Below are 12,340 nucleotides of genomic sequence, written 5' to 3'. Positions count from 1 at the left end.
CCATACTGCAGGCTGCAGCCAGAACAATTTTCTACATTCAAACATCGACGGCCTCTTCTCTCTAAAAATTCACCAGACCGCTTCTACCACCAGCAAAGAAGTTTCCATCCCTAATTCCTCTGTGATTCCCACTAACCTAAACATTAAGCTGGCATTGAAGGGTGTGAATTACCCCGGCCAATCTGTTCTTTTAAATACAGCTTTTAGCAAGTTTTGAAAGGAGAAGAGCAGAACTTGCTATGCCAATAATATCGAGTCTTCTGTGGCGAAGTGGTTTTTGCATAGAAAACAAAGCGGTCAGTTGAAGAGGAATAATATCAGTACTTTGTTTAAAACTGTCTGTAAAAAGCTGTCTCTTTATCATTAACAATAAGTTGTAAAACGTGAATGGGGAGTGACAGTCTTCAAGTTTGTGAGAAGATCGCGGCCTGGTGGAATAAAGGCACGAACAGCTTACAGCACCTAGAATTACCAGGAAGTATTTATAGTAAAACGGTGTGTAAAAGCTGCCTTTATGAATGAGAGAAATATATATATATATATAAAATAGTAAAATGGAAGGGGAGTGATAGATTTAAATTAATCGTGAAGTGGAGCGCCCCCTGTATAAAGTAAAAGTGAGAAAAGCTTACAGCACCTGGTATTCCCAGGAGGTCTCCCATCCAAGTACTAACCACACCCTACCCTGCTTAGCTTCCGAGATCAGACGAGATCGGGCGCGTTCAGGGTGGTATGGCCATAAGCGAGAGATGCTACCAAAAACAGCCCTTTTGCATTACACGCCTCTATACATGCCAGTTGGTCCCATTGGATCCTACTAATGTTCTTTTTTTTTTTTTTATCTGACTCACACTGCAGCCCCACCATCCAATCGGCAGCGCCGGACCCACACCAAACATTTACCAAACTACTCAGCCGGCAGCCTACCACAATTATTCCATTCTTTCCGCATCTGTCATGCCCGGCTCGTCCGCTCCTCGTGTGTGCCACGCCCCCTAATTACCCACGTGTGATTTCCTGATCCTGCCCAGTCGTGTCTTGTTTCCTGCTGCCTTGTTCCGTGTATTTAAGTCCTGGTCTCCCCAGTTTGCTTTGTCTGTCATTGATGTTCATGGATGTTTGTGTGCGTGAGATCCTCGTATTCCCAATTAAACCCCGTTCGTCCTGTATCCTGCCTGCCTGCTTCCTCCTTCCGCACCTTCGCCGCTCTCCTCCGCGCTCGCGCACCACGTCCCGTGACAGAATGACGGACCAGAAGAAAAGGAGGAAGCAGAGGAGAAGGAAGCCCCTGCCTGAGCCCATCCGACTGGGCACATGCTCCCTCGCCGACTCCTGGTCTTTCGCTGAGGACGAGAGAGAGGGGCTCGTCCAGGGCTCCGTCCCTGACCCGTTCCATAGGGGAGTCCACTTCATGGTGAGAGTCGGGGCTTCCAGCAGCGACGAGGAGGACATTCCTTTCTCGTATCCCGAGCTGGAGCCGTTCGCTCCGGATGAACTACCGCCCCTGTACCGGTATAATCACCGGCCCGAATACCTGGCTAATTGGGGAGGTATTAGGGCCGTAAGGGACTCGATACCCCGGGTCCCGAAGAGGACCGCGCCCGTCTCCCCCTCCCAGGACGTGCCAGTTCTGCCTGCGCTATCAGCGCAGCGCCAGCCTCTGCAACCTGCGCAGCCGGAGCAGCCATCGCCGCTGTCCGGTAGATCTGCGCAGCTTCCTCCACCTGCGGCTTGCGCTCCCGCGCAGCCGCCATTGCCGGCGGACCCCGCTCCCGTGCAGCCGCCATTGCCGGCGGACCCCGCTCCCGTGCAGCCGCCATTGCCGGCGGACCCCGCTCCCGGGCCGGCGCCCCCACTGCAGCCACCTCCTGTTCCTGACCGCGCTCCAGTTCCTGCAGAGGCGCCCCCTCTGCAGCCGCCTGCTGCAGCTCCCGGGCAGGCGCCCCCACTGCAGCCAGCTCCTGTTCCTGACCGCGCTCCTGTTCCGGACCGCGCTCCTGTTCCTGTCCAGGCGCCCCCACTGCAGCCATCTGCAGCTCCTGACCGCGCTCCTGTCCCTTCTCCCCCTGTGACAGTTTCTCCCTCGCCCCGGCGAACTCGACCCCGACCTGGGGTCATGTCTGTGTCCCGTAAAGGGAGGGGACACAGACGCAGGGCTGGGGTCCCGCCCGCCCTGCCCCCTGGCTCGCCCTGCCTCGCCTGCGCTGGGGCTCGGTTGGCGCCTGCGGGTCCTGGCCCTCCGGGTCGGCTGTCGCCTGCGGGTCCCTCTCCGGTGCCTCGTCGCCCTGCCTCGCTCCCCTCTCCGGGTCCTGGTCGGTCGCCTGCGGGGCCCCTACCTCCGGCCCTCCCCCGGACATCGCCGCCTGCTGCGGCTCCCCCCTCCTCCGTGCAATCGCCCTGGCCCCTTCCAGCTCCCTCGTCCCCTTCCCTGGTGCTCCCTCCTGCTCCCTCCCTGGCCCCTCCGCGGGTCCCTCGCCCTGTCTCCTCTGCCCCTTCTCGATCCCCTCCGGCTCCGGCCTCCCGGCCGCCTGCGGCCCCTCCGGCTGCCGCCCGTCGCCCGCTGGGGCTCCCTCGGGCTCCCCTTCCTTCCCCCTCCTTCTCTCCCTTCTTTCCCGTCTCTGTCCCGCCTGTCTTTTCTCCTCCTTCCGCCTTTGTCCCTCGTCCCTTCGCTCCTTGTGTTCCTCCTTCTCCCTCTGGCTTCCCTCCGTTCACTCCCGGTCCTTTTGTCCCGCCTGTTCCCTCTGTGTCTCCCTTTCTGATCTGTCTCTCCGCTTTCCCGGCCCTTTGTCTGCTCCTGTCCTATGTTCTGTCTCTTGCCTTGTTTTGTGCTTCGGTCCTGTTCCCCGTCGTGCGTTAATTCTGTTCTTGTTTTCCAGGTCCTGTTCTGCCTCGTCCCGTCCGTCGCCCCCTTCCTTGGCGCGCCCGGTGTAGCGCGCCTTTGGGGGGGGGGTTCTGTCATGGCCGGCTCGTCCGCTCCTCGTGTGTGCCACGCCCCCTAATTACCCACGTGTGATTTCCTGATCCTGCCCAGTCATGTCTTGTTTCCTGCTGCCTTGTTCCGTGTATTTAAGTCCTGGTCTCCCCAGTTTGCTTTGTCTGTCATTGATGTTCATGGATGTTTGTGTGCGTGAGATCCTCGTATTCCCAATTAAACCCCGTTCGTCCCGTATCCTGCCTGCCTGCTTCCTCCTTCCGCACCTTCGCCGCTCTCCTCCGCGCTCACGCACCACGTCCCGTGACAGCATCCGCACACTTCCTTCTTTTTAACTCCTTTTCACTACCGCACAGGTTAATCGCCGCACGTCCCCCGCCGGCAAACATTACTCCTTTGCCTACTGCATGCAGGCTTCTCTTAACGACCCTCTGTTATCAACTCCGCTAACAGCCACAAAATCTCCGCCGCACGAAGCCCACTGGTAGCTGCTGAATCACATGCTTCCCCAAAACGTCGCGCTGTCAGAACACTGGGAGCTACACACACCAACAAGTCCATACTGCAGGCTGCAGCTAGAACAATTTTCTACATTCAAACATCGACGGCCTCTTCTCTCTAAAAATTCACCAGACCGCTTCTACCACCAGCAAAGAAGTTTCCATCCCTAATTCCTCTGTGATTCCCACTAACCTAAACATTAAGCTGGCATTGAAGGGTGTGAATTACCCCGGCCAATCTGTTCTTTTAAATACAGCTTTTAGCAAGTTTTGAAAGGAGAAGAGCAGAACTTGCTATGCCAATAATATCGAGTCTTCTGTGGCGAAGTGGTTTTTGCATAGAAAACAAAGCGGTCAGTTGAAGAGGAATAATATCAGTACTTTGTTTAAAACTGTGTGTAAAAAGCTGTCTCTTTATCATTAACAATAAGTTGTAAAACGTGAATGGGGAGTGACAGTCTTCAAGTTTGTGAGAAGATCGCGCCCTGGTGGAATAAAGGCACGAACAGCTTACAGCACCGAGAATTACCAGGAAGTATTTAAAGTAAAATGGTGTGTAAAAGCTGCCTTTATGAATGAGAGAAAAATATATATATATATAAAATAGTAAAATGGAAGGGGAGTGATAGATTTAAATTAATCGTGAAGTGGAGCGCCCCCTGTATAAAGTAAAAGTGAGAAAAGCTTACAGCACCTGGTATTCCCAGGAGGTCTCCCATCCAAGTACTAACCAGACCCTACCCTGCTTGGCTTCCGAGATCAGATGAGATCGGGCGTGTTCAGGGTGGTATGGCCATAAGCGAGAGACGTGACCAAAAACAGCCCTTTTGCATTACACGCCTCTATACATGCCAGTTAGTCCCATTGGATCATACTCCTGGTTTTTTTTTTTTTTATCTGACTCACACTGCAGCACCACCATCCAATCGGCAGCGCCGGACCCACACCAAACATTCACCAAACTACTCAGCCGGCAGCCTACCACAATTATTCCATTCTTTCCGCATCCGCACACTTCCTTCTTTTTAACTCCTTTTCACTACCGCACAGGTTAATCGCCGCACGTCCCCCGCCGGCAAACATTACTCCTTTGCCTACTGCATGCAGGCTTCTCTTAACGACCCTCTGTTATCAACTCCGCTAACAGCCACAAAATCTCCGCCGCACGAAGCCCACTGGTAGCTGCTGAATCAGATGCTTCCCCAAAACATCGCGCTGTCAGAACACTGGGAGCTACACACACCAACAAGTCCATACTGCAGGCTGCAGCCAGAACAATTTTCTACATTCAAACATCGACGGCCTCTTCTCTCTAAAAATTCACCAGACCGCTTCTACCACCAGCAAAGAAGTTTCCATCCCTAATTCCTCTGTGATTCCCATTAACCTAAACATTAAGCTGGCATTGAAGTGTGTGAATTACCCCGGCCAATCTGTTCTTTTAAATACAGCTTTTAGCAAGTTTTGAAAGGAGAAGAGCAGAACTTGCTATGCCAATAATATCGAGTCTTCTGTGGCGAAGTGGTTTTTGCATAGAAAACAAAGCGGTCAGTTGAAGAGGAATAATATCAGTACTTTGTTTAAAACTGTTTGTAAAAAGCTGTCTCTTTATCATTAACAATAAGTTGTAAAACGTGAATGGGGAGTGACAGTCTTCAAGTTTGTGAGAAGATCGCGCCCTGGTGGAATAAAGGCACGAACAGCTTACAGCACCTAGAATTACCAGGAAGTATTTAGAGTAAAACGGTTTCTAAAAGCTGCCTTTATGAATGAGAGAAAAAAAAAATATATATATATATATATATATATAAAATAGTAAAATGGAAGGGGAGTGATAGATTTAAATTAATCGTGAAGTGGAGCGCCCCCTGTATAAAGTAAAAGTGAGAAAAGCTTACAGCACCTGGTATTCCCAGGTGGTCTCCCATCCAAGTACTAACCAGACCCAACCCTGCTTAGCTTCCGAGATCAGACGAGATCGGGCGTGTTCAGGGTGGTATGGCCGTAAGCGAGAGAAGCTACCAAAAACAGCCCTTTTGCATTACACGCCTCTATACATGCCAGTTGGTCCCATTGGATACTACTAATGTTCTTTTTTTTTTTTTATCTGACTCACACTGCAGCCCCACCATCCAATCGGCAGCGCCGGACCCACACCAAACATTCACCAAACTACTCAGCCGGCAGCCTACCACAATTATTCCATTCTTTCCGCATCCGCACACTTCCTTCTTTTTAACTCCTTTTCACTACTGCACAGGTTAATCGCTGCACGTCCCCCGCCGGCAAACATTACTCCTTTGTCTACTGCATGCAGGCTTCTATTAACGACCCTCTGTTATCAACTCCGCTAACAGCCACAAAATCTCCGCCGCACGAAGCCCACTGGTAGCTGCTGAATCAGATGCTTCCCCAAAACATCGCGCTGTCAGAACACTGGGAGCTACACACACCAACAAGTCCATACTGCAGGCTGCAGCCAGAACAATTTTCTACATTCAAACATTGACGGCCTCTTCTCTCTAAAAATTCACCAGACCGCTTCTACCACCAGCAAAGAAGTTTCCATCCCTAATTCCTCTGTGATTCCCACTAACCTAAACATTAAGCTGGCATTGAAGGGTGTGAATTACCCCGGCCAATCTGTTCTTTTAAATACAGCTTTTAGCAAGTTTTGAAAGGAGAAGAGCAGAACTTGCTATGCCAATAATATCGAGTCTTCTGTGGCGAAGTGGTTTTTGCATAGAAAACAAAGCGGTCAGTTGAAGAGGAATAATATCAGTACTTTGTTTAAAACTGTGTGTAAAAAGCTGTCTCTTTATCATTAACAATAAGTTGTAAAACGTGAATGGGGAGTGACAGTCTTCAAGTTTGTGAGAAGATCGCGCCCTGGTGGAATAAAGGCACGAACAGCTTACAGCACCTAGAATTACCAGGAAGTATTTAAAGTAAAATGGTGTGTAAAAGCTGCCTTTATGAATGAGAGAAAAATATATATATATATATATAAAATAGTAAAATGGAAGGGGAGTGATAGATTTAAATTAATCGTGAAGTGGAGCGCCCCCTGTATAAAGTAAAAGTGAGAAAAGCTTAGAGCACCTGGTATTCGCAGGAGGTCTCCCATCCAAGTACTAACCAGACCCTACCCTGCTTGGCTTCCGAGATCGGATGAGATCGGGCGTGTTCAGGGTGGTATGGCCATAAGCGAGAGACATGACCAAAAACAGCCCTTTTGCATTACACGCGTCTATACATGCCAGTTAGTCCCATTGGATCATACTCCTGGTTTTTTTTTTTTTTTTATCTGACTCACACTGCAGCACCACCATCCAATCGGCAGCGCCGGACCCACACCAAACATTCACCAAACTACTCAGCCGGCAGCCTACCACAATTATTCCATTCTTTCCGCATCCGCACACTTCCTTCTTTTTAACTCCTTTTCACTACCGCACAGGTTAATCGCCGCACGTCCCCCGCCGGCAAACATTACTCCTTTGCCTACTGCATGCAGGCTTCTCTTAACGACCCTCTGTTATCAACTCCGCTAACAGCCACAAAATCTCCGCCGCACCAAGCCCACTGGTAGCTGCTGAATCACATGCTTCCCCAAAACGTTGCGCTGTCAGAACACTGGGAGCTACACACACCAACAAGTCCATACTGCAGGCTGCAGCCAGAACTATTTTCTACATTCAAACATCGACGGCCTCTTCTCTCTAAAAATTCACCAGACCGCTTCTACCACCAGCAAAGAAGTTTCCATCCCTAATTCCTCTGTGATTCCCACTAACCTAAACATTAAGCTGGCATTGAAGGGTGTGAATTACCCCGGCCAATCTGTTCTTTTAAATACAGCTTTTAGCAAGTTTTGAAAGGAGAAGAGCAGAACTTGCTATGCCAATAATATCGAGTCTTCTGTGGCGAAGTGGTTTTTGCATAGAAAACAAAGCGGTCAGTTGAAGAGGAATAATATCAGTACTTTCTTTAAAACTGTGTGTAAAAAGCTGTCTCTTTATCATTAACAATAAGTTGTAAAACGTGAATGGGGAGTGACAGTCTTCAAGTTTGTGAGAAGATCGCGCCCTGGTGGAATAAAGGCACGAAGAGCTTACAGCACCTAGAATTACCAGGCAGTATTTAGAGTAAAACGGTGTGTAAAAGCTGCCTTTATGAAAGAGAGAAAATAAAAATATATATATAAAATAGTAAAATGGAAGGGGAGTGATAGATTTAAATTAATCGTGAAGTGGAGCGCCCCCTGTATAAAGTAAAAGTGAGAAAAGCTTACAGCACCTGGTATTCCCAGGAGGTCTCCCATCCAAGTACTAACCAGACCCTACCCTGCTTGGCTTCCGAGATCAGACGAGATCGGGCGTGTTCAGGGTGGTATGGCCGTAAGCGAGAAATGCTATCAAAAAGAGCCCTTTTGCATTACACGCCTCTATACATGCCAGTTGGTCCCATTGGATCCTACTAATGTTCTTTTTTTTTTTTTTTCTGACTCACACTGCAGCCCCACCATCCAATCGGCAGCGCCGGACCCACACCAAACAGTCACCAAACTACTCAGCCGGCAGCCTACCACAATTATTCCATTCTTTCCGCATCCGCACACTTCCTTCTTTTTAACTCCTTTTCACTACCGCACAGGTTAATCGCCGCACGTCCCCCGCCGGCAAACATTACTCCTTTGCCTACTGCATGCAGGCTTCTCTTAACGACCCTCTGTTATCAACTCCGCTAACAGCCACAAAATCTCCGCCGCACGAAGCCCACTGGTAGCTGCTGAATCACATGCTTCCCCAAAACGTCGCGCTGTCAGAACACTGGGAGCTACACACACCAACAAGTCCATACTGCAGGCTGCAGCCAGAACAATTTTCTACATTCAAACATCGACGGCCTCTTCTCTCTAAAAATTCACCAGACCGCTTCTACCACCAGCAAAGAAGTTTCCATCCCTAATTCCTCTGTGATTCCCACTAACCTAAACATTAAGCTGGCATTGAAGGGTGTGAATTACCCCGGCCAATCTGTTCTTTTAAATACAGCTTTTAGCAAGTTTTGAAAGGAGAAGAGCAGAACTTGCTATGCCAATAATATCGAGTCTTCTGTGGCGAAGTGGTTTTTGCATAGAAAACAAAGCGGTCAGTTGAAGAGGAATAATATCAGTACTTTGTTTAAAACTGTGTGTAAAAAGCTGTCTCTTTATCATTAACAATAAGTTGTAAAACGTGAATGGGGAGTGACAGTCTTCAAGTTTGTGAGAAGATCGCGCCCTGGTGGAATAAAGGCACGGACAGCTTACAGCACCTAGAATTACCAGGCAGTATTTAGAGTAAAACGGTGTGTAAAAGCTGCCTTTATGAAAGAGAGAAAATAAAAATATATATATAAAATAGTAAAATGGAAGGGGAGTGATAGATTTAAATTAATCGTGAAGTGGAGCGCCCCCTGTATAAAGTAAAAGTGAGAAAAGCTTACAGCACCTGGTATTCCCAGGTGGTCTCCCATCCAAGTACTAACCAGACCCTACCCTGCTTAGCTTCCGAGATCAGACGAGATCGGGCGTGTTCAGGGTGGTATGGCCATAAGCGAGAGACGCGACCAAAAACAGCCCTTTTGCATTACACGCCTCTATACATGCCAGTTGGTCCCATTGGATCCTACTCCTGTTTTTTTTTTTTTTTTTTATCTGACTCACACTGCAGCCCCACCATCCAATCGGCAGCGCCGGACCCACACCAAACATTCACCAAACTACTCAGCCGGCAGCCTACCACAATTATTCCATTCTTTCCGCATCTGCACACTTCCTTCTTTTTAACTCCTCTTCACTACCGCACAGGTTAATCGCCGCACGTCCCCCGCCGGCAAACATTACTCCTTTGCCTACTGCATGCAGGCTTCTCTTAACGACCCTCTGTTATCAACTCCGCTAACAGCCACAAAATCTCCGCCGCACGAAGCCCACTGGTAGCTGCTGAATCACATGCTTCCCCAAAACGTCGCGCTGTCAGAACACTGGGAGCTACACACACCAACAAGTCCATACTGCAGGCTGCAGCCAGAACAATTTTCTACATTCAAACATCGACGGCCTCTTCTCTCTAAAAATTCACCAGACCGCTTCTACCACCAGCAACGAAGTTTCCATCCCTAATTCCTCTGTGATTCCCACTAACCTAAACATTAAGCTGGCATTGAAGGGTGTGAATTACCCCGGCCAATCTGTTCTTTTAAATACAGCTTTTAGCAAGTTTTGAAAGGAGAAGAGCAGAACTTGCTATGCCAATAATATCGAGTCTTCTGTGGCGAAGTGGTTTTTGCATAGAAAACAAAGCGGTCAGTTGAAGAGGAATAATATCAGTACTTTGTTTAAAACTGTGTGTAAAAAGCTGTCTCTTTATCATTAACAATAAGTTGTAAAACGTGAATGGGGAGTGACAGTCTTCAAGTTTGTGAGAAGATCGCGCCCTGGTGGAATAAAGGCACGAAGAGCTTACAGCACCTAGAATTACCAGGCAGTATTTAGAGTAAAACGGTGTGTAAAAGCTGCCTTTATGAAAGAGAGAAAATAAAAATATATAAATAAAATAGTAAAATGGAAGGGGAGTGATAGATTTAAATTAATCGTGAAGTGGAGCGCCCCCTGTATAAAGTAAAAGTGAGAAAAGCTTACAGCACCTGGTATTGCCAGGTGGTCTCCCATCCAAGTACTAACCAGACCCTACCCTGCTTGGCTTCCGAGATCAGACGAGATCGGGCGTGTTCAGGGTGGTATGGCCGTAAGCGAGAGATGCTACCAAAAACAGCCCTTTTGCATTACACGCCTCTATACATGCCAGTTGGTCCCATTGGATCCTACTCCTGGTTTTTTTTTTTTTTTTTATCTGACTCACACTGCAGCCCCACCATCCAATCGGCAGCGCCGGACCCACACCAAACATTCACCAAACTACTCAGCCGGCAGCCTACCACAATTATTCCATTCTTTCCGCATCCGCACACTTCCTTCTTTTTAACTCCTTTTCACTACCGCACAGGTTAATCGCCGCACGTCCCCCGCCGGCAAACATTACTCCTTTGCCTACTGCATGCAGGCTTCTCTTAACGACCCTCTGTTATCAACTCCGCTAACAGCCACAAAATCTCCGCCGCACGAAGCCCACTGGTAGCTGCTGAATCACATGCTTCCCCAAAACGTCGCGCTGTCAGAACACTGGGAGCTACACACACCAACAAGTCCATACTGCAGGCTGCAGCCAGAACAATTTTCTACATTCAAACATCGACGGCCTCTTCTCTCTAAAAATTCACCAGACCGCTTCTACCACCAGCAAAGAAGTTTCCATCCCTAATTCCTCTGTGATTCCCACTAACCTAAACATTAAGCTGGCATTGAAGGGTGTGAATTACCCCGGCCAATCTGTTCTTTTAAATACAGCTTTTAGCAAGTTTTGAAAGGAGAAGAGCAGAACTTGCTATGCCAATAATATCGAGTCTTCTGTGGCGAAGTGGTTTTTGCATAGAAAACAAAGCGGTCAGTTGAAGAGGAATAATATCAGTACTTTGTTTAAAACTGTGTGTAAAAAGCTGTCTCTTTATCATTAACAATAAGTTGTAAAACGTGAATGGGGAGTGACAGTCTTCAAGTTTGTGAGAAGATCGCGCCCTGGTGGAATAAAGGCACGAACAGCTTACAGCACCTAGAATTACCAGGAAGTATTTAGAGTAAAACGGTGTGTAAAAGCTGCCTTTATGAATGAGAGAAAAATATATAGATATATATAAAATAGTAAAATGTAAGGGGAGTGATAGATTTAAATTAATCGTGAAGTGGAGCGCCCCCTGTATAAAGTAAAAGTGAGAAAAGCTTACAGCACCTGGTATTCCCAGGTGGTCTCCCATCCAAGTACTAACTAGACCCTACCCTGCTTGGCTTCCGAGATCAGACGAGATCGGGCGTGTTCAGGGTGGTATGGCCGTAAGCGAGAGATGCTACCAAAAACAGCCCTTTTGCATTACACGCCTCTATACATGCCAGTTGGTCCCATTGGATCCTACTCCTGGTTTTTTTTTTTTTTTTTATCTGACTCACACTGCAGCCCCACCATCCAATCGGCAGCGCCGGACCCACACCAAACATTCACCAAACTACTCAGCCGGCAGCCTACCACAATTATTCCATTCTTTCCGCATCCGCACACTTCCTTCTTTTTAACTCCTTTTCACTACCGCACAGGTTAATCGCCACACGTCCCCCGCCGGCAAACATTACTCCTTTGCCTACTGCATGCAGGCTTCTCTTAACGACCCTCTGTTATCAACTCCGCTAACAGCCACAAAATCTCCGCCGCACGAAGCCCACTGGTAGCTGCTGAATCACATGCTTCCCCAAAACATCGCGCTGTCAGAACACTGGGAGCTACACACACCAACAAGTCCATACTGCAGGCTGCAGCCAGAACAATTTTCTACATTCAAACATCGACGGCCTCTTCTCTCTAAAAATTCACCAGACCGCTTCTACCACCAGCAAAGAAGTTTCCATCCCTAATTCCTCTGTGATTCCCACTAACCTAAACATTAAGCTGGCATTGAAGGGTGTGAATTACCCCGGCCAATCTGTTCTTTTAAATACAGCTTTTAGCAAGTTTTGAAAGGAGAAGAGCAGAACTTGCTATGCCAATAATATCGAGTCTTCTGTGGCGAAGTGGTTTTTGCATAGAAAACAAAGCGGTCAGTTGAAGAGGAATAATATCAGTACTTTGTTTAAAACTGTGTGTAAAAAGCTGTCTCTTTATCATTAACAATAAGTTGTAAAACGTGAATGGGGAGTGACAGTCTTCAAGTTTGTGAGAAGATCGCGCCCTGGTGGAATAAAGGCACGAAGAGCTTA

General features: G+C 48.2%; 8 non-coding genes across 8 annotated transcripts; all 8 read right to left on the bottom strand.

Moving 5' to 3' along the window:
* Positions 1 to 625: 625 nt before the first annotated feature.
* Positions 626 to 744, bottom strand: LOC125734429 (5S ribosomal RNA). Its single transcript, XR_007393741.1, has one exon. It is a non-coding gene; the product is annotated as a 5S ribosomal RNA (ribosomal RNA).
* Positions 745 to 4,114: 3,370 nt separating this feature from the next.
* Positions 4,115 to 4,233, bottom strand: LOC125733035 (5S ribosomal RNA). The gene has a single exon (XR_007392393.1). It is a non-coding gene; the product is annotated as a 5S ribosomal RNA (ribosomal RNA).
* A 1,090-nt stretch (positions 4,234 to 5,323) lies between these two features.
* LOC125734649 (5S ribosomal RNA) lies at positions 5,324 to 5,442 on the bottom strand. Its single transcript, XR_007393952.1, has one exon. It is a non-coding gene; the product is annotated as a 5S ribosomal RNA (ribosomal RNA).
* Positions 5,443 to 6,522: 1,080 nt separating this feature from the next.
* LOC125735492 (5S ribosomal RNA) lies at positions 6,523 to 6,641 on the bottom strand. The gene has a single exon (XR_007394787.1). It is a non-coding gene; the product is annotated as a 5S ribosomal RNA (ribosomal RNA).
* Positions 6,642 to 7,719: 1,078 nt separating this feature from the next.
* LOC125732890 (5S ribosomal RNA) lies at positions 7,720 to 7,838 on the bottom strand. Its single transcript, XR_007392254.1, has one exon. It is a non-coding gene; the product is annotated as a 5S ribosomal RNA (ribosomal RNA).
* A 1,077-nt stretch (positions 7,839 to 8,915) lies between these two features.
* On the bottom strand, positions 8,916 to 9,034 carry LOC125732501 (5S ribosomal RNA). The gene has a single exon (XR_007391880.1). It is a non-coding gene; the product is annotated as a 5S ribosomal RNA (ribosomal RNA).
* A 1,079-nt stretch (positions 9,035 to 10,113) lies between these two features.
* LOC125735746 (5S ribosomal RNA) lies at positions 10,114 to 10,232 on the bottom strand. Its single transcript, XR_007395037.1, has one exon. It is a non-coding gene; the product is annotated as a 5S ribosomal RNA (ribosomal RNA).
* A 1,080-nt stretch (positions 10,233 to 11,312) lies between these two features.
* LOC125734772 (5S ribosomal RNA) lies at positions 11,313 to 11,431 on the bottom strand. The gene has a single exon (XR_007394075.1). It is a non-coding gene; the product is annotated as a 5S ribosomal RNA (ribosomal RNA).
* Between the last annotated feature and the right edge of the window lie 909 nt (positions 11,432 to 12,340).

The sequence above is a fragment of the Brienomyrus brachyistius genome, chromosome 2 (assembly GCF_023856365.1).
Source record: "Brienomyrus brachyistius isolate T26 chromosome 2, BBRACH_0.4, whole genome shotgun sequence".
NCBI lineage: Eukaryota > Metazoa > Chordata > Actinopteri > Osteoglossiformes > Mormyridae > Brienomyrus > Brienomyrus brachyistius.
Note: the sequence above shows the minus strand (reverse complement) of the source record. Positions and strands in the feature narration are given on the sequence as shown.